This window comes from Delphinapterus leucas, chromosome 18 (assembly GCF_059928025.1).
Source record: "Delphinapterus leucas isolate spDelLeu-1000000601 "Yukka" chromosome 18, BTC_Dleu_Yukka2, whole genome shotgun sequence".
Taxonomy (NCBI): domain Eukaryota; kingdom Metazoa; phylum Chordata; class Mammalia; order Artiodactyla; family Monodontidae; genus Delphinapterus; species Delphinapterus leucas.
Window position 1 is genome coordinate 21,945,305 of NC_143146.1, and position 23,806 is coordinate 21,969,110.

The window sequence follows — 23,806 nt, forward strand, 5'->3', positions numbered from 1 at the left end:
CTGCTATAATGAAATACCATAGACTGGTTGGCTTAAATAACAGACATTTATTTTTCACAGTTCTGTAGACTGGGAAGTTCAAGATCAAGGTGCCTACAGATTCTTGGTGAGAGCCCTCTTCCTGGCTTGTAAATGGTTGGTAACTTGCTGTGTGCTCACATAACCTCTTCTTTGTGTGTGTACTCAGAGTGAAAGCTCTTGTCTCTTTCTCTTCATATAAGGACTAATCACATTATGGGGGGTTCGATTTTCATGCATCACACTGCATGTATGCATTGTACCACAAAAGCAGGTATAAACAATTCATAAAGGAATTGGTATAGCTGTGTTACAATAAAACTTCATTTAGAAAAATAAACAGCAGGCCAGATTTATCTCCTGAACTGTTATTTATTGACCCCCGCCTTTAGAGGCTGTAAGAGCAAAATCATGGAGGAACCGTGAAACTCAGAATATTTTAAAGCAGAACTGCCCTTCCAGACTGCAGTTCAACTCCAGGCAGTTAAATGAGAGAGAAAATTAAGCTTTTATATTTTAAAACTATCAGTTTGGGGGTCTCTTAACTATAGCATTTTAGCCTATACAGATCTCCTTTGCACCTCTTCTACTTACAAAATTATAAAACTTTTAAGCCACTTACCAACTATAATTTCTGCAAAGTTCCCTATCATCTTCTCAATTTATTGCTTTATATCTCCTTCATATTTTGAAATATTTTTCTTTAAAATATTTCATAGAAATTATCACATTGTTTTATAATTTTACAGGTTTTTAGTAATATATACAAGTCATGTTCATAAAGGCAAGTGCTTTAAATTTTATACCCATATAAGTCAAATGCCAACACATTTGGCTAAAACGAATGAGAATTTTGTCACAATTTTATTTCAATGGGCATTTTTTTTTTAACTTGAAAATTATCCTTTGTTACCAAGAAGTATATGTAACAGAAAACTTTAACCCATCTTTCTGTGACTCAACTCCTAGGTCAGTATAGGTATAATTGGAAGCATTTTTTCCTAAGCAAAGATGGTATATAATCATCATTTGGTTAAAAAATCGTGAATAATTAATAGTTAACTTTTCTTTTATCTCAAACTATGTATTTCTTTAAATATGCTGTCAAAGAAATATCATCAAAACCTTGTGTAACCATGATTATGAGATGAAAAAACCAGTCATCCATTAGAAACATTGGAGCAGCCAATACTTTACATTTGTCATGTTTAATTGTAAGTAAACTGAATGTTTCTAATCAATTAAATTGGATTACATGTGCATTAATTAGAAAGAAAAATTCGGTAGTGTCACACTCATTTCTTTTCAAAATCTAATGCCGCCATCTGTCAAATTATTTAGTTACTAAGACTAAATTTTAAAATACGTAATTCAGGTAATTCTGGCAAAATATGTTTTAAGATTTTTCATATTAAAACTTGTTTAAGGTAGTTTCTTACAATCAACAAGTACTGATTATACTCCATGTTTTTGTTGCTGTTGCTTTCTGTCTATAGATCCCTCTGGGGATATTCTGATATATTTTGCAAAATGCATTTCTAGACCAACCAGCCACTGCAGTTAACCAGATTAATCTGTCACTTCTGATTTAGCTCTCTGGAAAAGACCAGGGCAATTTCCCTGCTTTATGAATGACTCAAAACTAGAATGAATAGTGGAGAAGAAACCTTGTTGGCATGAGCACCATCACAGAATTGATTTTGTCTGTTGCTAATCCCTCATTTTTTGGCTCAGAGTCTAGATACCAAGTGTATACAAAATTGCGATACATAAATTTTTAGAAGCCGGTAGAAAACGTGCTGTTTATATACTTTAAAGAATAGTGTGTAGGACTTTATATGTGTGATATTGATGTCAGAAAACTAATTTAAATAGAAAACAAATGATCCCTCTAAATTTTTATTCAGTACTGTGGATATGTTTTGGGATGGGACAGTGTAGAGTTAGCAGTTACATGGTTTGTGTGTGATTGAAGCACTCACATTGTCAAGACAATTGATAGGAAATCAGATTTGAGCTAGATATTGAGACATGATCCAAAAATGCATAAGCTGATAAATGCAATAACCTATACATCACATCTCAAAATAATAATGACAAAAATCACATTATCAATTTTCACATAAATGAAGATATTTACTTCTTGAGGTTTATATTTCATTAATTGAAGGTAGGAAATATTCAACTATATATTTTAATTAAAATAATTAAATAAAATATATAATTGAGTGATAAAATAGATCATTCTGGTACCAACAAAATAATACTATATTTGTTTTCTTCTGGGTTTGTATTATTTAATAAATCTCTCATATCTAAAAGCATATTTCCTTTATATTATACTTTTATTCATCCAATTTGTATGAATAAGAATCATTACTATCATCTGATCTGAACAACTATGTGTCATTTTATATAAGGAAATTGAGATATGAGAAATGAAATAATATAAAGAATCAGTATAGACTGACAGTGAAATATATTTTTCTAATGAATATTCAGTTCAATAATCCATAATAAAGAAAAATATATATAGCTTAAACGTCCTGTGGAAGGCACAGTAGAGGGAATGAGTTAAAGTCACTTAGAAATGTAAGGCTTTTTCCATGATGTCCACTGAGTGATTTGATATTTTTTACCATATATAGTGTTCTGCAATTAATAATGCATGTGCCAAAAAGAGAAAATTTACATTTGGGAGTTGATTATTCTGAACATCATAAACACAGTCTAAAAATGACACAATTTTTCTGTTTAGGTTGCATGCTGAGAAAAGTCATGTACATTAACTGAGAATTAAGACACAAATTAAAAAATATATAAATCAGAGAAAACATTGTAAAGTAATTTGATCCTCAGCTATGCTGTAAAATGAAAAAATATTCAGCTCCTACGTGTTATCCAAAGTATGTCAGGGAAGAAATATTTATTTTAAAAATATTACAATTGACCTTAGAAACAATTTTCTTAAGATGAGTATTCTAAAATTCAGTTAGCCTATACATGTTTAATTACTTCAATAGAGAGTATGTTGGCAAGGGGAGGGGAGTCGGGCAACAGGACTAAACACATAGGAATTTAAAATGTTTTAAAACAGTATGTCAGAAACGGGAGTTCTAAGAGAAATAGGGAATTTAATGTGTACATTGAGATGAGACCGTATGAATAAGAATTACAGTCACGAGGACTTCACCAGGCTTGCCTCCTTGTCAAATAACAAAAATACCAGGATTTTTTAGTTCTACCCTAACTCTCATTATAAAGCCCATTAGGGGAAAACAAGCAAGCAGAACCAGAGAGGAGCAAATTGGAATTACTATGTGTATGATTAAAATAAAATGCCAACTTTAAAACTCAGTTCTTTCTTTTCATAAAACAAGTTGATTAGACTGGGCTTTGTTTATGTTGCTCTTTGGAAGGGGCTGTTTTGGCCTTATTATATACACTCCCAGGATGTTACTAGCCAGAATAACTTTTTGGCCAAGCAATATAAATTCTAACTCAAATTGGCTGTAATAAAAATGAATTATATTATCTCACTCAACTGGAAGTCTAAAAGTAGGACCATGATTAAACTAGGGCATATGTGTCTCCTGAGTCAATAGGAGTGGCAAGGGCAAATCCAGGCACTACTAAGGGTAGGATATCAATGATATTACCAAGTCTATGGCCCTTTCCCCACTTTGCCATTCTAAACAGCTGGCGTTTAACCTGGTCTCCACAGATAAGAAACACCCACGTGCTCCTTGACTAGGAAGATTGTGATGAGAAGTTGTTTGCTCAGAAGTCATCCAGGAGTCATCTTGAGAGACACATAAGTTTCAGATGCAGTAGTGGGAGAAATTCTAGCAGAAACCCCTGTACCAAGAGCCAGCAGTGGTGAGTGCGGGGACCTTACCAAGCTTTTGGTGGCATGTTATTAACATAAGTTATTAGTGTAATTTGGGTAGTGTTATTGACTACAATGATTCTAAACCTAGTTTCATGCTATCAGATATTCCAGAAAATTATATGGCCTAACTAATAGTCTTTAATTATTATTCTGATTAAATCAGAGAGAACCTTGACTGACATGGATGGCAAATCTGTTTATTTAGACTACTACTAATAAATTAAGACCTGTTTGAAACTCTGGACTAATTATTGTTATGAAGAGTAAACCATGCAGTAATTTCCTTGGAAAAAAATTCATAGGTATTCTGAAAAAGAAGACAATATTATTCCTTTCCTAACCAGGAGAGAAAAGAATGAATGTAAAGAAAATCGCATATTTTATAAAGAAAATAGAGGAGAGTTAGGGGGTATTTGAAAAGCAAATAATGTGGGTCAAATGCAAAAGAATTATTCCAAGAACTACAGAAATAAAGAGTTTAGTCTTTCTTCAGCCATCCTTGATTCCGTAGAACCACATACAGTGTATTAAAGATCCTCAAAAGTGCTAATTTCCTTTGGTACTTTCCTCTTTATACTGAGGTTTAACATTAACAGACCTTATTGGTAAAACTTACAGAAGATAAATATAAATAATGATGATGAAGTGATGATGGCAATGATGAAGATAGGAAAAAGAGGAAGGGGAGGGCTTCCCTGGTAGTGCAGTGATTGAGAGTCCACCTGCCGTTGCAGGGGACACGAGTTCGTGCCCCGGTCTGGGAAGATCCCACATCCCCCAGAGCGGCTGGGCCCGTGAGCCATGGCCACTGAGCCTGCGTGTCCGGAGACTGTGCTCGGCAACGGGAGAGGCCACAACGGTGAGAGGCCCGCGTACGGCAAAAAAAGAGGAAGGGGAGGAGTAAATAACTTAATTGAAAAAAGTATTTAATTCTTTTTTTTTTTTTTTTTTTTTTTGCGGTACGCGGGCCTCTCACTGTTGTGGCCTCTCCCGTTGCGGAGCACAGGCTCGGGACGCGCAGGCTCAGCGGCCATGGCTCACGGGCCCAGCCGCTCCGCGGCATGGCATGTGGGATCCTCCCGGACCGGGTCACGAACCCGCGTACCCGCGTACCCTGCATCGGCAGGCAGACTCTCAACCACTGCGCCACCAGGGAAACCCTGTTTATTGTAGTTTTGACTGTCATCTATTAGCCCTAACCTCTGTAAATCTATTGGAGCACACACACAGTCAGACACACACACGATTATACAGACATTTTTATTGCCAATACAATACAATTAACCTAGTGACCTAAAGTAATTATCACATTACTAACATTTTTGATGAATCATAAGGTAATGAACATCATAAGATGGAAAAACATGATCTTTTCAAAATACATGTTTCAAATACCTGCATCTGTGTTTTTTCTTTATTCCTAGGACATTATCTTAATGTATGCTATATTTAAAAGTAAATGGATTTATCATTCTCTTCACATAACACAGTTATAATTGAGAAATATTCTTGACACATAGAATTGATATTTTTATGATCTAAAATAAATATATTTTAGAAAATTGTGCCAAATATCGTACTGGTTTGTATTTGTCATTGTTGTTCTTTAAAGCAATGTGATTTCAAACTCTGTTGAGGGATTACTTCTAGCAACTGTTTTAGCTGTGTTATCCTGATAGGACTTTCAAGGAAATAGAAACTGTTTTCCTCCTGATTCCCCCATGGAGTCTATGGCACACAACATGTGCCCTATAATCTGCTATAATGCAATACTGTATAAATGATGTTTACCCACACACATTTTTTATGGCCATTTGGAGGCTCCTATTCTGCAGGGAACCCCTTTCCCTTTTACTGGAAGATCTTTTTTCATCACGATTAAACAAAGGCTCTCTCACTAGCACAGCTGAGATAAAAGGATTTGTTGGGCCTCTATCACATCAGGCAGGTGATGAGAGATCCATACCTATTTCAGGAACAAACTTCAAACTAGCCACAGGTGATTTCCTTTCCATGCTGAATGGCACAGTAGACATTATGTTTCCCATAACAGCAATATCTAGCTTATTATTTAGCTCTGTGACAAGAAAATAAGTAAAATCTCATGGTTTTAAAACATGAGCAAACATCAAAAAGGGGAGGTCATGTAGTTCTCTTGTATTCTCAAAAAGTGTTTCAATATGCACACTAACCTATATTATTGATTTTGCAAATACATTTCAGTTGCTTACTCATCTATATTATAGACATAGAAAGGGACAGATAGGACAGGTATAGATGGATGGATAGATATGATAGGTGCAAAACAATATGTAGCTGAGCAAGTACAATAAATATCAATCCATCTACTCCACACTAAGCAAACACTATTACTGAAGCAATATTCCAGAAAAAAAGAAACTTCTAAAATGAGTTTATGTAGGATTTAATAATTCCTATGTACATTCAAGGTCCCAAGAGAACATGAAATAAATTGTAAAATTCAATCATCATCATCAACATGAACTTGACTAGATTCACAGCTTGCTGGGTCTGCTTCTGTGTTTTTTTGCACACATTCTGAGATTTACTCTGCTTCACGCCTCTTTGAGGTAGGAGCAAACAGAGGGTAGAGATGTTAAATAACTGGCTAAAGGTCACAAAGCTAGAATATGTGATTTGTAATAAAACATACAACATCATTTTGTTTACTTGTGAACCAGAGCATCACTCATGATTTATATCTTGGCTGTTCCCTGGCTAGATTATTTATATTTTGAATTAATTATCAAATTCTTATATTGCCTCGTTATATGAAATTTTTGTCCTTAAATTATATGCATTAGAACATTAATTCTAAGAGATAAATAATAAGTATTGCATGATCAGTAAGTCTGAGACGCAATGTATTAAGGAAATTTAAGCATATTTATTTATTACAGGAATTATGTTAAGATATTCAACTGCTAACATGTATTGAGATTCACTGACAATGGCATGAAATCTCCAGTCATATTTGACCATGACAACACTTCTTTTGTTTTAATATAACATATTATTTTCTTAATGAATCAGTTTTCATTCATTTTATGATTTTATAAAATATTAGCAAAATGGTATACAGTATAAATAGGAGGATTGTCTTTCTCTATCGCACTTCATTTTACCTAAAGTATGGCCACAGATGTTACACAAAGCTAAGCAAGGAGTTCACTGTGTGCATATATACCACAAAGCATGTGGGTCAATATAATGAACTACTGGGAAAAAATTAATTTATAACCACATGAGGAAAAGTGAATTCAAGGGATTTTCTTTAAAATATATTTATTAATATGATTAATATTGTGTTTTACTCATGAAGAGGCCATGATAAGATTTATTATTCAGTCCTCACATATTTCTATGTCATAGGAAAATAAGTAAGCTGAACATAAGGCCCATAGTACGATGATAATGCCAAGGAAAATGATATATAATTCTGAAACTACATGTTTCAGAAGTTGTTATTTATTTAAGTATTTATCCATTTAACAATTATCTAATAAATAGTTTTTGGTCCTCTATGCTATAGCCTAGGCTTGCGTAATAATGCAAAAAAAAGAGAGAGATACAAATAATTAGAATAATGATTAGAAAACAGAAATATTGGTCTTATAATTAATAGGTTTTAGCAATTACTCTTTTATTTATATAATTATTTCTACTACTGATGATTAAAATAATGGTTACCATTTACTTACTACATTAAACACTTGAAATAACACCAAAAGGGTTAGGAGCACAGACTTTGAGTCACAGTGCCTGTATTAGAATCAAATATGCATACTTATTAGCTGTATAGGCATGAGGAATTTAATTCACCTCTCCACACACTGTCTCATCTATTATATGAAAATAATAGAGCCGTATGAGCAATAACTGAGATAAAACATTTATATTCTTAAAATTAGCAACTGAAAAATAATAAGCAATTAATGTTAGGTGTTAGCTGCACCAGTGGTTTTTCTACTTTGTTAATATACTCAAGACTTCTCAAAAACCTCCTCCTTTAAATTTAAAAAAAGTTTTTTTTAAATTGGCAAATCTTTAAATGGAATTCAATTTGTCATTATATGCAGAAATAGATAAAAAGTTTAAATTTCTGGATTATTAGAAATAGTAACATTAATTTTTAAATGGAGGTTTGTGTGCAATATCAATGAAATGTCATTGCAATATAATACACTACATAGTCCTTAGAGAAATAAGCAAGTTCTTTAAAAAAATTATTTAAATAAGTGGATAGAAATGGAAGGTGTTTGAGTATAGCCATTTCTCAATCTTTGAATTAAAATGTTATATGCCAAAAATTATATGGTGATCAGTTACCAGAATGTATGCCTATTGACCTATCAACTGGTAACATAGATGAAGTCCTCCTTCAATTATGTTGAAACAAACAACCAAAAATCTGCCCGACTTACAAAATACCTTGTTACCCAATAGTTAGTGTAGTTCACTTTCTTGATAACTGTATCAATATTTTAAAAGTTTCTCCTGTGTCTACATTTAATTTAACACCTCAGAACAAATCACCATAATGAGGTTAGAGGCATTCCTTGTTTGTAAAGTCTGGGGTCTGGACTTCAGTTTATGACAGCTGAGTTTGGAAAAGAGAACACACAGGAACGTTTCTGGCAGGTGATTATTAGGAATGAGTATATGGAATATGAAATTCTGGAAATATATTTCCCTAATGCTTTCCATTGCCAAATAATCATTAAAAAATTCTCATGTACTTGAGGAGCACATATCTCATTTTAAAGAAAGCACCATATTTAGTCCTCAGAACAATCCTGTGAGTAAATAAAATTATGTTCCTGCTTATAGATAAGAAAATAATGGTTTATAGAGGTTAGATAATCTGCTACGGTTGTATAATTAATGAGTGGCTGACTTGGGATCTATGCCAAGGTAGTCAGATATCAGGTTTGTACTCACACCATTACATGTGCTGGAACAAAATGTGTAAGAGACATCACTTTAAGTGAAAAGCACACAATTCCAGAGAAAGGAAAATTAAATAAAATAAAAAATAGTAAATTTATTTAATCACATTAGCCGAAGACAATCTCTGCATAAAATTTTCTGTATTTCTTTCTAGATCCATTATTATTATCAGAGTCAGTGAATGTCAATGATGTTGATTTCTTAACTACTTTCTGCTCAGCATCTGAGCTACTTTCATTGTTTTTTTAATAAAAGCAATCATATTTTTCTTAATTATAAATTTAATTTATGCACCTTAAAACAAAACTAGGATAATATTCAAGGAAAGTAATGTATGCCGAAAGTAAATGCTGCCAATTAGCCATTTGGACTTATTTTATTACAATAAAATGTTATGTGAATGATATCATACATATAACACTGCAATTTTTACAGCATTAAATAATTTTATTGTCATTTATCCATTGAAATTAATAATAAAATAATATTGTATAGCTCATATTTCACTAAAATATAGTCATAATTACTTAACCTTATGTTTTGAATTTTGAATTACAAACCTATGTTTTCAAGTTAGGGGTTTTCTTCCTTCACCTATACTTTGATAGCTATTGACAAATTTCCATTAAAATCAAGGAAGATTAATTTCAGCAAGCTAAGGTAGTGTCCATTTACTTTCACCTATGTAAGCATTTTAATCTCTCATCATTTGACAGATAAAAACTAATGAAATTGAAACTGAAAATCAATGAAAATAAATTTGAAAGGAAATCAACAAAACCAAAAGATAGTTCTTGAAAAGGATTAATGAAATCAATTAGGTTCTAGTCAGGCCAAATAAGAGAGAAGACACAAATTACTAATAGCAGAAATGAAAGGGGATCATCACTAAAGATCCAATGGAAATCAAAAGGATAATAAAGGAATACTATGAATGAGGCTGTGCTCACAAATTTGATAATCTAGATGAAATGATCAATTCAATGAAAGACACAACTGTCAAAACTCACACAAGAATAAAAATATGAATAGCTCCTTGTCTATTAAAGAGAAAGAATCAAGAATAAACTTCCACTACAGAAAGCACTATGCCCAGATGCATCACTGGTGAATTTTCCAAAACATTTAAGGAAGAAATTTTACCAATTCTCTACAATCTTTTTCAGAGGATAGAAACAGAATATTTCCTAACTCATTCCACTAGGTCAGCATTAATCTAATACCAAAACCAGAAAAGATATTACAAGAAAAGGAAACTATGCACTATAACCTCCAATGAACGTGGACCGAACGTCAGTTGGAAGAGAATTTCGAAACACAAAGCAGAATGAAAAAAAGATAGAGTTTATTAAAAGGAAGGGTCGCTGCTAGAACAGGTGAATTCCTGATAGCCAGGGAGAGATGACCTCGAGCAAGGGTTACTGGTTTGGTTTTATAGCCAGGGAACAAAGAAATCTGCGAGTCATCTGCTGATTGGGCAGGGTATGTATACTTTCAGTGTGCAGAGCGTGAGAAGAATGGGACAAATACCTTTCCTTATATGGGACAGGAAAGGGACAGAACATGCTGCTTGGGAGGGCTCTGGGACATTGTAATGGTCACAATGTGACAGAGTGATAAGAGTCCTGTAACTCTGTTCCGGCAACATTGGCCCTTTGAGTTTAGCTTGTTCTTTGTCCTTACAGCACCACAGTTTGCTCCTTTCATAATTCTTAATATGAGAAATTTAAAGTTTCATAAAGTTCTGGAATTACATGACCTTAGGAATTCCATTAAATGATATATTTATAAATGAAACAAGTGCTTATTTCAAATAGTATATGTATTTATTTGTATTTTTATTAAAAATGGATAACTTTTCTAAAAACATTAAAATATTATATCTGAACAATGAGAGGTATCAGGGTAAGTAATACATAGCCAATAATTATTGAAGATGGTGTACTAATTCAAATATTAATTAGTTGTCATTATATTTTATGTTTATAAACAAAATCCAGCATATTTATACATCATCAAAAAACAAATAAACATTGAGTCCCTAGCATAACCCATATACTTTAGCTATTATCCTAAGTTCATATATTGTCTGAAATTCCTTGGATCTCAAACTAGGATTTTTGTTTGTTTGTTTCTACTGCAGTTGTGTGATATTGTGCCTGAACCTAGGAAAGAAACTTTTATCAAAAAGCATTTCATATCCTATGAGATAGAGTAGAAAATCAAATTATCTTTATAAGTAGAATTCATAACCTTAGATTTCCTGCTGGCTTTTGAAAGTATGTCTCTATACACATTTACATGTCACTGGTGTTCTGGTCATGCTAATTCTGGTCCACCTTTCTGAGAAACACTGCCAAAAATTGCTAACCAATTTCCCTAAGTAAACCTGAAAAGTAAAATTCCAGAACAGTTCCAGAATTTCATTTTTATCTGTTGTCTTTCACAAAATCTTCTGCCTCTGCTTCATATTTCCTTATATTTCTTTGTGACATTCAATTATATTTTCTATTACCATCTCTAGTCATGGATTCCTAATATTTACTTTGATTGATGCCTTTATTGCATCTGGAATTCTGATTATACTTTGAACTTTACTTGAAGTTTATGAATATTACTCTCTCAAGAAGACATGGTCTTGCTTTCAAACCTTTTATTATTTTTAAGTGTCAACTTTAGCAACTCTTTACTTCTCCACTAATTAGGTCAATTTAGATCACATAATACTTTCTAAATGTAAATATATGCTTAAATACTTTTGATTTATAAAGAATAGTCACTTTAAATTAGGATTATTCTTTCCTATTGTTAAATTAATTAGTAAGGGGTCCAGTAGACTGAAGTGGCTCTGATGCCCTGGCAGTCTATGTAAGTAATCCAAAACCTAAAAGCTACCAGTCAAGATCCTTTTTGACCCACCTCCTAGAGAAATGGAAATAAAAACAAAAATAAACAAATGGGACCTAATGAAACTTCAAAGCTTTTGCACAGCAAAGGAAACCATAAACAAGACCAAAAGACAACCCTCAGAAAGGGAGAAAATATTTGCAAATGAAGCAACTGACAAAGGATTAATTTCCAAAATTTACAAGCAGCTCATGCAGCTCAATAACAAAAAAACAAACAACCCAATCCAAAAATGGGCAGAAGACCTAAATCGACATTTCTCCAAAGAAGATATACAGACTGCCAACAAACACATGAAAGAATGCTCAACATCATTAATCATTAGAGAAATGCAAATCAAAACTACAATGAGATATCACCTCACACCAGTCAGAATGGCCATCATCAAAAAATCTAGAAACAATAAATGCTGGAGAGGGTGTGGAGAAAAGGGAACACTCTTGCACTGCTGGCGGGAATGTGAATTGGTACAGCCACTATGGAGAACAGTATGGAGATTCCTTTAAAATCTACAAATAGAACTACCATATGACCCAGCAATCCCACTACTGGGCATATACCCTGAGAAAACCATAATTCAAAAAGAGTTATGTATCAAAATGTTCATTGCAGCTCTATTTACAATAGCCCGGAGATGGAAACAACCTAAGTGCCCATCATCGGATGAATGGATAAAGAAGATGTGGCATATATATACAATGGAATATTACTTACCCATAAAAAGAAACGAAATTGAGCTATTTGTAATGAGGTGGATAGACCTAGAGTCTGTCATACAGAGTGAAGTAAGTCAGAAAAAGAAAGACAAATACTGTACACTAACATATATATATGGGATTTAAGAAAAAAAAATGTCATGAAGAACCTAGGGGTAAGACAGAAATAAAGACACAGAGCTACTAGAGAACGGACTTGAGGATATGGGGAGGGGGAAGGGTAAGCTGTGACAAAGCGAGAGAGAGGCATGGACATATATACACTACCAAACATAAGGTAGATAGCTAGTGGGAAGCAGGCGCATAGCACAGGGAGATCAGCTCGGTGCTTTGTGACTGCCTGGAGGGGTGGTATAGGGAGGGTGGGAGGGAGGGAGACGCAAGAGGGAAGAGATATGGGAACATATGTATATGTATAATGATTCACTTTGTTATAAAGCAGAAACTAACACACCATTGTAATGCAATTATACCCCAATAAAGATGTTAAAAAAAAAAAAGCTACCAGTCCCCAAAAACCAAATGGGCTTTAAGCTGTAGCCAACCAATCATTTCCTTATTCTGCATCATTTTTTTCCTACAAATATCTCTCTCCTTAGTTCCTTTGGGTGGAGTACTCCTTACAACTTCCGGTTTGGTATTGCCCTATTCAAACGGATTTTTGCTCAAAGAAACTTAAAATTTTAATATGCTTCAGTTTATATTTTAACACTATATTTGGTGAACATTACAAAATAAAAGTTAAATTTTACAAAATTATGGGCTTTTGTTTTATTCTTTTAAAATTCTGACCTCACTTTAGAATTTATTTTAAAAAATACTATATTAAATGAATAATATCATTAAAATATGCTTGTTTGCTTAACATTCTCTTAATGCTTTAAAAATGTCAGAATATTCAAACAATAAGTACCTTCCCTTGTTTTGTAGCTCTTTCAAATTATGGGAAGATAATAGAGACTGAAGATACTATAACAAGATATTAGGCATTTTACATAATTTATTTGAGCCTTAATTTTCTCACTTTAAAAATATTTACATTGCCTAAAGTTACCATTCTACTTGAAGCCTTAGATATTATTATTTCAATTATGGGCCATTTAAAAGATTAACACCTTTCATGTGTCCTAAAGAAAATGTATTTTTAATGGAAATTTTCTTAAATTAAGATCATGGCATAATTTGAGGCATGTTTATGTGGTACTGTCCTGGTGAATCTAACATAACTGTTCATTCTTAAAAGAAAGAAAATTAAGTTATGAGGGAAAATGAAGTTATGAGATGAGGGAGATGGATGGTTGCTCTTTTCTGTCTCTTTTCCTCTAACATTGAAACTGAGCAAGACCCTGCGGACCTTCCTGTGTCCCCCTCCTGCCTCTTTGTAGAAAAGCTTTAGCTTAGACCTTCCCTGAGTTCCAAAGAGCAAAATTAATCAGAGAAGTGAGAAAATGCAGAAACAAAGGAAACCCATCATTCAAGACAAAATAATAATAGTTTAGCTATAAAACAAAGTCTAGGACCTTTAGTTCCTCCTCAAGGGCTATAGATAATACCCTGAATCAAATCCTTGAGTTGTTTTGAAGATACTAAAACCCCCACCAGATGGAATAAGTTAATTGAATGCTGACCACTAGCTTGTAGATTCTAGACTGTTTGGAACTAGAAAATTGATAATTAAGATTCCTGAAACACCACCCTGTTACCTCACCAACAACCAAACAGAAGGATGTACACAGGCTCATCAGGTACTCTTTGACCCTGTCCCTCACCTTGCCTTTATAAACCCTTCCTGGAAAGTCATCTGGGAGTTTGGATATTTTGAGCATGAGTCTTGCAATAAATGCTGTACTTTCCTTCACCACAATCTGATCTCAGTAGATGGGCTTTGCTGCACTTTAGACAAGCGAACCCAAGTTTTGTTCAGTAACAACATTAGTGTGTGATAGACATTGTTTTAATTGCTTCAAGTAAGCTAACCCATTTAATCTTCACAACAAATCAAATAAATGTGGAAGTTGAAACCACAGAAAGTTAAGCAACTAGCGCAATGCAGTACAACCAGTAAAGGGAGGAGATGAAATTCCAAACCTCGGATCCTAGGCTCTGCATTCCTATTGGATATTCAATTTTAGAGTCATGCAAAGGACATATACACTCTGGGGTCCTTGGGAGACAGAGGCCTTTATTTCTTTTACATAATCTAGTATGAAAATGGCAGGTTGTCCTTAAAACTTGGAGAAGCCTCTGAAATTAAGTCTCAAGAGTACAGGCATAAAAGAAGAAATGCAGCATGCCAACTTACATATTACTTAGAAGAAATTGGGGAAGAAGCTGTCAGTACAAAAAAAATATGCCTTTTGAATACTGTAAATAAGGGTGAAAGTTTAAAATGTTCTGAAGAAAGAGTGGCAATCTCTATTTTAAGAAGATTCTACAGAAATAAAAGACCAACAAAATAACAAAGCAAAGGCTATTTATTTAGAACATATAAGAGAGTCAACCACCATCATATGCTTGTTGCAGTGATTCAAAGACAGGAAGAAGAGTGGGAGAACTTCTCAGTGGTAAAAAGGATAGGCTTCAAATATGTCCTCATTTAAAGGTGTTGGCATGTGAAAGCTGTAGTTGTATAACTAGAAGTAGGGAATCCTATGTGATTGGTCAGGGGTGCATATTTGGCTTTCTCTGGTTGCTTTCAGTAAGAAGTGGGGACAAAATTAGGAAAGTTGCTAGTTATGAATAAGCCCTGGCCATTTTGGCCCAAATCTTAGAGAAGTTACTGTTTAGCTTTCTGAATTGTCACTAGAGATAGCAATCTGGGTTCCTTCATGTCCAAATGACAGCAGGCTGGCTTCCTGGGTTGTTTATTGTAGAGGGCTGGTTTCTTGAGCAATTTGCTGTAGGCTGTGGGTCAAAGTTTTATTTTTACGTATCATCTAGCTATTGTCTGTTTGTATATTCAGTCTCTCAATTCAATTACATGAAATGTAAACTAGATGAGTGAAGTTGTACCTTGTTACAAGAAAGCAGTCATAAGACCCATCTTGTTTAATTTTAATGCTGGAAGAATAGTGAAGACAATTTTTTTATTATAAACTTTTCCTTATTATTTTCATATTGCTTAAGTGACATCAGATTAGTATATATTTTTACAATATGCTGATCAATCTTGGAATATAAATTGCACAAACACACTCCACACACAAACAAACACACTGAAAGAGAGAATAAAGAAAGAGAAAAAGAAGAGTTTGCCTTCTAATATGGTAGTAAAAAAGAAGAGCTAGGGACTTCCCTGGTGGCACAGTGGTTAAGAATATGCCTGGCAATGCAGGGGACACTGGTTCGAGCCCTGGTCCAGGAAGATCCCACATGCTGTGGAGCAACTAAGCCCATGCACCACAACTACTATGCCTGTGCTCTGGAGCCCACGAGCCACAACTACTGAAGCCCACACATCTAAAGCCCGTGCTCTTCAACAAGAGAAACCACCACAATGAGAAGCCCATGCATCGCAACGAAGACTAACCCCTGCTTGCCGCAACTAGAGAATGCCGTGTGCAGCGACGAAGACCCAACGCAGCCAAAGATAAAAACATTAATTAATTAATTTTTTTTAAGGGTTTGTTTAAAAAAAAAAAAGAAGAGCTAGGTTTAAAAAAATTTTGGGGGGAAAGTTTTTTAATAGGGAACAGATCTACTTATTTTAGGATTTATTTCTGAACTACACATGATATATAACTAAAACCATTAAGATTTGTTAATTATGTTATGCTATTGTTTGGGTTAATATTTATGACATGATTCCTGAAAAAGTCCATAAGAATGTTAATAAAAAATATCAGTTAATACTTACTCTATGAAAAAATGTGTCAATGCATCTAAGTTATCCACATAAAAATCTATTTATAATTTTAGGATTAAAACAATCTATTTTTAATACTTATAAGTATTCTGATTGCAGTATGTTAGAGCTTATAAAGACACCCAATAGTTTATCAAAAGATGAACTGTACATGAATTTGGAAGTCTAAGTTTGATCTATGACATTACAATTTATTAAATTGGTAATTTTGCATCAATTACTTAATCTGAAATCTTTGTCTTTAAAAGTTGTAGAATGATAATGACATGTCTACTCAGTATGTTGTTCTTAATAAGCCCCAAATAAGATCATATGCATTTAGGTAACTAAGTAAAATAACGTATGTTAAGGAATCTAGACATGCTATGCTAATATTTGGTTTTAATAACTCCATTTAGCAGAACGATCAACTCATCCAAAGCTAAACAGGGATTGAGAAAATCGTAGCAAAATTTATTTAAACGTAATGCTCAAAATTTAACTTTTATTTTAACAAAGAATGTGTTGGGTTTTTTTTCAGATTTTTACATAATATTTTTCTTTTGAGACATTTGGTTAAAATTAAATTCACAAAAGTCTCAAAATTATCTACCTAGTACTTCTTGCAAATTTTTTTAACATTGTTTTCCCACAAATACACAAAACATGCTATTATAGCAGCTATTAACACTTCAAAAATATATATCTATTAATATTAATCTGATATTATAAATGCAGTTTTATTTGAAAGTGATAACTATAATTTTCTATCTAATATTTATATATATATATATATATACAGGAAGCCTCAGTACATTTTAGTATATTTGTTCTGTGCTTTTCCTTAAACCTCATTTATGAGATTTATTGCCATCTGTATTAAACTACCAATAAATAATAAAAATGAAATACTTGAGTTATTAATTACTTGATATCCATCTTTTGCATTTTCACCATTCACACTGGAGGAAAATGTGCAGTAAATTAATTGCACTGGTGCTGCACTATCATTATTCTTAAGTTATTTTGCTGGGAGCTGTTGCCCATTCTCACATTCAAAATTTACACATAAAACTAATAATGAAAATACTCTTCCAGGCTGAAAATCACCTGCAAGCTCTAGCCAGCATGGAGTGGAAGAAGCTGAACCCATACCCATGAGACAAGATTCTGAGGATTTTTAACAAAAGTGCTGAAAGATAAAAATGGTTAAGGAAATATTTGTTGACTTGAGACAATTTTCCCAAGTTACAGCATTCAGCACCTGATGAGAACAAGAGAAGGCAATTGGAAACATGGAAAGAGTAATAAACTAAACTTAGTGAAGTTGAAATGCCTAAATTACCACAGAGGGAAGAATAGGCTCTATGACAGAGAAATATGTGCTTACTCAAATGGATATAGTAATGTTATTAATGACTAGAAGACCCACCAGAGATTATGTTTCACTGGAAGATCTAGACAATCCTCCAAACACCAAGGCTATAAGAAGTTGAGGGGGCACTGATGTCATTAAAAAAGTTATTGGGGACTCTTCTCTATAGGTTAGTATTTACAGTAGGAGAGTCAGTACAGAATATGATGATTTGCTAGCAAGTAAGTGTAAGGATCACAAAATAAGAGAAACTAAAAGATGTCACTTAACTGACAGAGCAGGATTTCAGTTTCCATAAGGACTGTCAAGGTTATACATGGATATGTTATTTAATAATAAAATGATTACAATTGGCAGAATAAAACTAAAACTGACTTAAGGAAAATGACAATTTACTGTTTGATGTAGCTGAAAATCCAGGGGAAGAACATCTTTCTACTTCTGGCACCCCTGGATCCAGGACAAAATTACAATCAAGACATTATGTTAACTAAGGATAGCAATAAAATAGGAACCCAAGATTTCATCTAACTTTTTTCAACATTTTTGGGCTGCAATTAATATTCTAGAACAAAAGTTATTATTTTATCATTATAAAATAATATGAAAAAATATGTTTAATCATCCAATATGTTCAAAACAAGTTAGTATAAATACTATAATTAGAGTAGTGGTACTAATGGAATTTTACTTCCCAACTTCATCAGATTTATAGAACATCCTGGGAGAAAACTAAGCATATGCTGTGTTCTCATAAACAAAGCAATTTTGCATGAAATTGCTACTTTAGGAGAGAACAAAAATACAGATTTTAAATGCTATGTTTAAAATTCAGGTATAATTATAAAAGTTGACAAAATGAAATGATGAGAAACATCATAGATCTAGAATAAATTATGTCTAAACCAATTAAAATACTTACCACTATTATAGAACATTACACATATTGTTAGAGTGTAATACTGACCACTATACAACTACATGGTAATACAGATATTTTCTATAGCTTTAGTTAAAGTAATTAAAAGAAAATATAAAATATATGGACTTATATAGGACAAAATGCAATATGGTAAATTTTTATTTCTCCACATTTAAAAATGCCATCAGTACTGTTAAAGGGTGACTTCATCTATGAAAATCAAAAACATGAAACACAGTAGTAGTAACATTTGAGAGGCTTGAAATTGCATTTATTGTTTTATTTTATATTGTAAAATTATATAGTTGAAAGATTGAAAATGGAGATTGTTCAGCCAAATTGTAGATCTGTCAAGCTTCATAAGAATGCAGTTTTTATAAAAGTCATATTCCGTTTTTCAAATTATATGTTGGTATAGAATTCTCATTTGCATCTAGAACTAAGTCAATAACAACTCTGTCTTCATAGTAATTTTAAAACCCAACACTAGAATAATAGCTAAGACCTTGTCTTGAACATTATCATCTCTTTGTTTAGGGAAAGTTAATCAAGGTTTATTCTATTATCTTCAACATTTTCAAGATGTAAATAGATTTCCCACAGTCAGAGCATATAATCAATTATTTTTTTAATTAAATAGGCTTATTTTTAAAGCTATATATACAAATAACTGTACGCAAGGCTCTGAGATTCCTATCTAAATGTTAAAAAATACCCATTTATCTTTGTTTAAAATGATTTGTCCATGCCATTGTTCAAACATCTTGGAATAATCCAGCTTACAAAAAGAGCACAATAAGTATATAATAAATTAACAAGTCAATGAATAAGGCAAATTTTTCCAAAATTATTAACTGGAGTTCTTCAATTATAAGCACCAAAAACCAACTATGCATAATTAAGCAAAAAACAACTTTTTGTGAGTTACAAGGCAGTGCGTACATTTCCTGGGAACTGAGGATAAGTCTTAGAAATAGTTCAGAATCTAGTGCAGCTTCTGTTTTAGGTAACAGGAACTGTTCCCTCATAGATGATAGATAGATAGATGGCTAAATAGGTAGATAGATGATAGATAGATGGATAGATAGATGATAGATAGAGTATAATATAGACAAAATCTTCAATAATTTTCCTCTTGGCCCTGGCTTCACTCTGTTAATTATTTAAAATTTTAGAGTATTAAATTATTGTCTAACTTGGGACACATGCCTTTGTTTAGGTGAGGTGGACATTTATCATTTTTGCCTTTTTTTGCTGTCTCATTTTGTTTTCCAAATTAGGAGATTGAAGCTCAGACAGAAAGGGTAAAATAATTAATATTCAATAGTTTGTATTAATTTTATGGTTACCTTATAACTTTCCAGACTAGAAATTAATAACTTGAGAGCAAAGTTGAAGATTAAAAGAATTGGTGTAATGTAGGTAAATTTAAATAGGCTTAAAATGAGGAAAAAACAGTAAGTTAGTATTTATACTTTAATTAAAGTATGTAATAATGAGGATAAATACTCATGAATTGAACAGGTGATCATTTTCTGACATTTATATAGAATAAATTATTATTGAAGAAAGTTTTTAAAACAACTCTAATATATTTTAGGAGAGGCACTCGATTTCAGTTTAACGAAGGATATATTTACGAATTAGAAATTTTTTTTAAGATAGCTTGTGGCATTTTGCAATTCATGATCTAATACTCATTTCACTCCAGGCTTTTAGATTTTCTTTGTCAATTAAATGAGAAACCTTTTAGATTACATTTATAAGTCCTTTTGTCTATAGCTAAAAGTCACTAATTTTCTTAAAGTGTCACAAGAATCTCTCATGTGCTTGACATCTATTGATTTCATCTAATTCATGGTTTTCTTTTCTGCTATAAATCTATGTCCTGGTCTTATTTCAAAATGGTAATGACTCTCTCAATTTTCTTTTATCTTAAAAATAATTAACTATGACATTTTAACATTCAAGCTGGACAGGAATATAATTAGATATCATCTCAGTTACTCTCAAGTAAATTACCTTGTTTTTTTACAGGTATACACACACATTCCAAAAACAACAACCTAATATTTGAGCATGCATAAATATCAATTAATATGGACTGGAAAGTACTAACAGGGACAATATATATTTATCTCTCATAAGCCTGTACCTGAGTCCACAAGTTCCTCCTCACAAATCCCAATATTTAACCATCTTATTTATACAAGCTTCCAATATTCCTTCCCTGATTACAAAGGGAGTAGGGATAAATTTTATAATGAATATTTTTATATCTATTTGGTAGCTGGACCAAAATGTCTTCTTATTCAACTTGGAGATTTTAGAACCAGATAAAGTATTTAGGAGACTGAGAGAAATTTATCCAGTCATTAGAACAGAAGTTATTCCAAAGTGAGTAGGGAACAGCTAAGAAGCAAGTGATTTTTATTTTTAAACAGACATTCTACAGAATTGTCCTTAGTTATTGTTTAAATATTTGTAGAATAAAACTTACATGGAGAGAGGACTAAGAAAAATGAGTGGAGGGAGTTACAGAGACATCCAAACACTACTACAAGCTCTCTTTCCAGTTCCATTATGATACTAAGGGTTAAAGGCACACAACTAATTGGCTAGAGGCACTTTAATTTTTTTTTTAATACAGTTTGTACATTTTATAAAGGAAAATAGGCTTATCTCATTGTCATTCAGAGTTTATGAATGATGATGCCTGGGGGTTTGAAGACTGTGTCAGTTTGGTAATATGTCTCCTTTCCATTATGCCACTGCTTTATAGTATTCAAAGTAATACATTACATATACAAAAAGATGATAATTAAAACTAAGAAGGTAACTCACATTTCAGAATACTGGTCAGTTTCCAAGTCACAGACATAATTTCAATTATCCTCCACTGTAAGATTGAAAGGAAAGTAGCAGTTAAAGACAAGTAAGAGGAAATCACAGTGAGAAAAAAGGATTTAATTTCATTAATCATCAATAAATAAAATTGAAAGAAAAGTAATGTTACATGTACATATTTTTAATTGTGACTAAAAGTATATTTTTTAATTTATTGCACTTTAAAGTTTTTATTAAAAACTCTTTGATTTTTCTTTTTCTCCTTGCATGAGAAGTATTCTGAACTGAGTATCTGTGTTCTATGCAATCATACTGAAGCTACATGGTGATGTTCTCAGTGATCAATGATTTAAAGGTTTCAAAATTCTCCTATAGAACAATAAAAACTTTGTAAGTAAAATTTTCCATCATTAACATTGTAATAGTATTTTAGAAGTGTGTATGTGTACTTGTTGACATATGAAGCTAAAGGTGGATATTTGCACAGGTTTTCTTCCCTGGTATTTGCATAGCAATAATTTAACAATGACAATTTCGAATATTTACAAGTAGTTTGTTATTTATGTTTCATTTAAAATTATAAATAATTAAAAAAATAATCGCTCAAATATACTGGAGAAAAGCCAACTCTGGGCAATTAAATAAAAGGGCTGGCAGAGAGAAATCTTATGCCAAATTACTACTTCTCTCTAAATGCTAAGTATATTTTCTCTATTCCAGATTAAATATACTTTATTTAAAATGTTTTAATGATTAATACATTCATGTAATTTGTTCAGTAACTTTTCATTCAGCATTTACCATATGCTATCCTCCATTCTAAGTGCTGGGAATATGAAAAAAGAATCTCCATTCTCATGGAGTTTATACCAGTAGAAACAGAAACTGATTCCCAGCAAATCAAAGATCAACTAGATTCTTTGATTGTGTTTTTCAAAATCGAATTGAATTTGTGATCTATTTTCACATCTGAACTTTCACTATGAGAATAAAAAACTAAGGATTTGCTAATGAGTGATCTCCATGTCATTCCTAATTATACAAAGTAGTATATAAAATTATTGTAGAAACTACAGTAAAAAATTTGTATAAATAATCTCAGCCAAAGTATGATTTTATATTGCCCTCATTGAGATCTGATATAGAATTGTAAGAAACAGACAAAATAATTCATTCATTAATTTTTTACATTTCAGTCCTTTTTAATAAAACTCTGCTAGAATCTTTTTTTGTTCAGCATAATATTTTTTCACTTTAATGACACTGACATTACATCATAAAACATTCAAACAAACATAAAAAGTTGAGCTAAAACCTAATTCTTCCTTATCAACACTAATCGACATTCCACTTATATAACAATGCATAGTAGTAACTTTTATTAAGGACTGTAACATTGATGTTCAGCTTCAGTCTCAGAATTTGACCAAATGATCTGCATTCAGCTTTAGCCTAAGCCTCTGAAGGCCAAATGCCAATCCCTACACTTAAACTTCAATTTAGGAATCCCTCAACCTGGGATGATGTAGGTACTCATCACATCCTATCATTATAACATCAGCAATTCAAACAAGAAATATTATTATGATTAATTGCCGATATTTAAATATTCTCTTTCAAATAGAAATAAACACTCTAGATGTAACTTAGAGTAAAAATTTTTATGTAACATTAATATTCTATCAAAGTAGAAATGCTTGTTATTACAAAAGTAATAATCCAGTTATTCATTCATTTTCTAAACATTGCTTGACAAATTGTCATATACTGACACTGATAAGGCTGGCTTTTTTGGTAGAATTTAAGTATATTGGGGGTAGATGTATGAAATCAATAACTTAAAAAAATTTATTATAGGTATTTAATAGGTAACAAAAAGAGGGAAAACAGTTTGAAATAAGAGCAAACAATATGGACCTTTTATAGTATCAGGAAATATCAGAGAAAACATTGGTGACAAAGTAACTTTGAATCTGAACCCATAAAGAGTAAGGGTTAGTATTAGGGTTAAGGACAAATGGAGCAATATTCAAGGTAGAGGAAATAATAAGTGCAAAAGCATTGAATCCAGGGGGAGTCTGCTGCTTACCAGGAATTCAAAACAGCTAGAGTGTCCCTGATTTTATAATGAAATGATATGATGCCTAAGGAATAGACAGAAGCCAGATAATACAGAAATTTTAGGCTATATTAAGGATTTTTAAAAAATTATCTTAAGAATAACAATCTGTTAGAGAGTATTGTAAAGAAGAGAATTGGTAATTTTGTCTTATTATCCAAAAAATATTACATTGACTGCTCTATAAAACTTGAT

The 23,806-nt window shown here is 32.4% G+C and overlaps 1 long non-coding RNA gene across 1 annotated transcript in view; it reads right to left on the reverse strand.

Annotated features, from left to right (window-relative positions):
• The window catches only part of LOC111176466 (uncharacterized), a 120,555-nt gene that overhangs the window by 39,151 nt on the left and 57,598 nt on the right, over positions 1-23,806 (reverse strand). Inside the window, exon 2 of the long non-coding RNA XR_016388653.1 lies at positions 21,490-21,544. This is a non-coding gene — a long non-coding RNA (uncharacterized LOC111176466). The remainder of the gene's footprint in view (positions 1-21,489; positions 21,545-23,806) is intronic.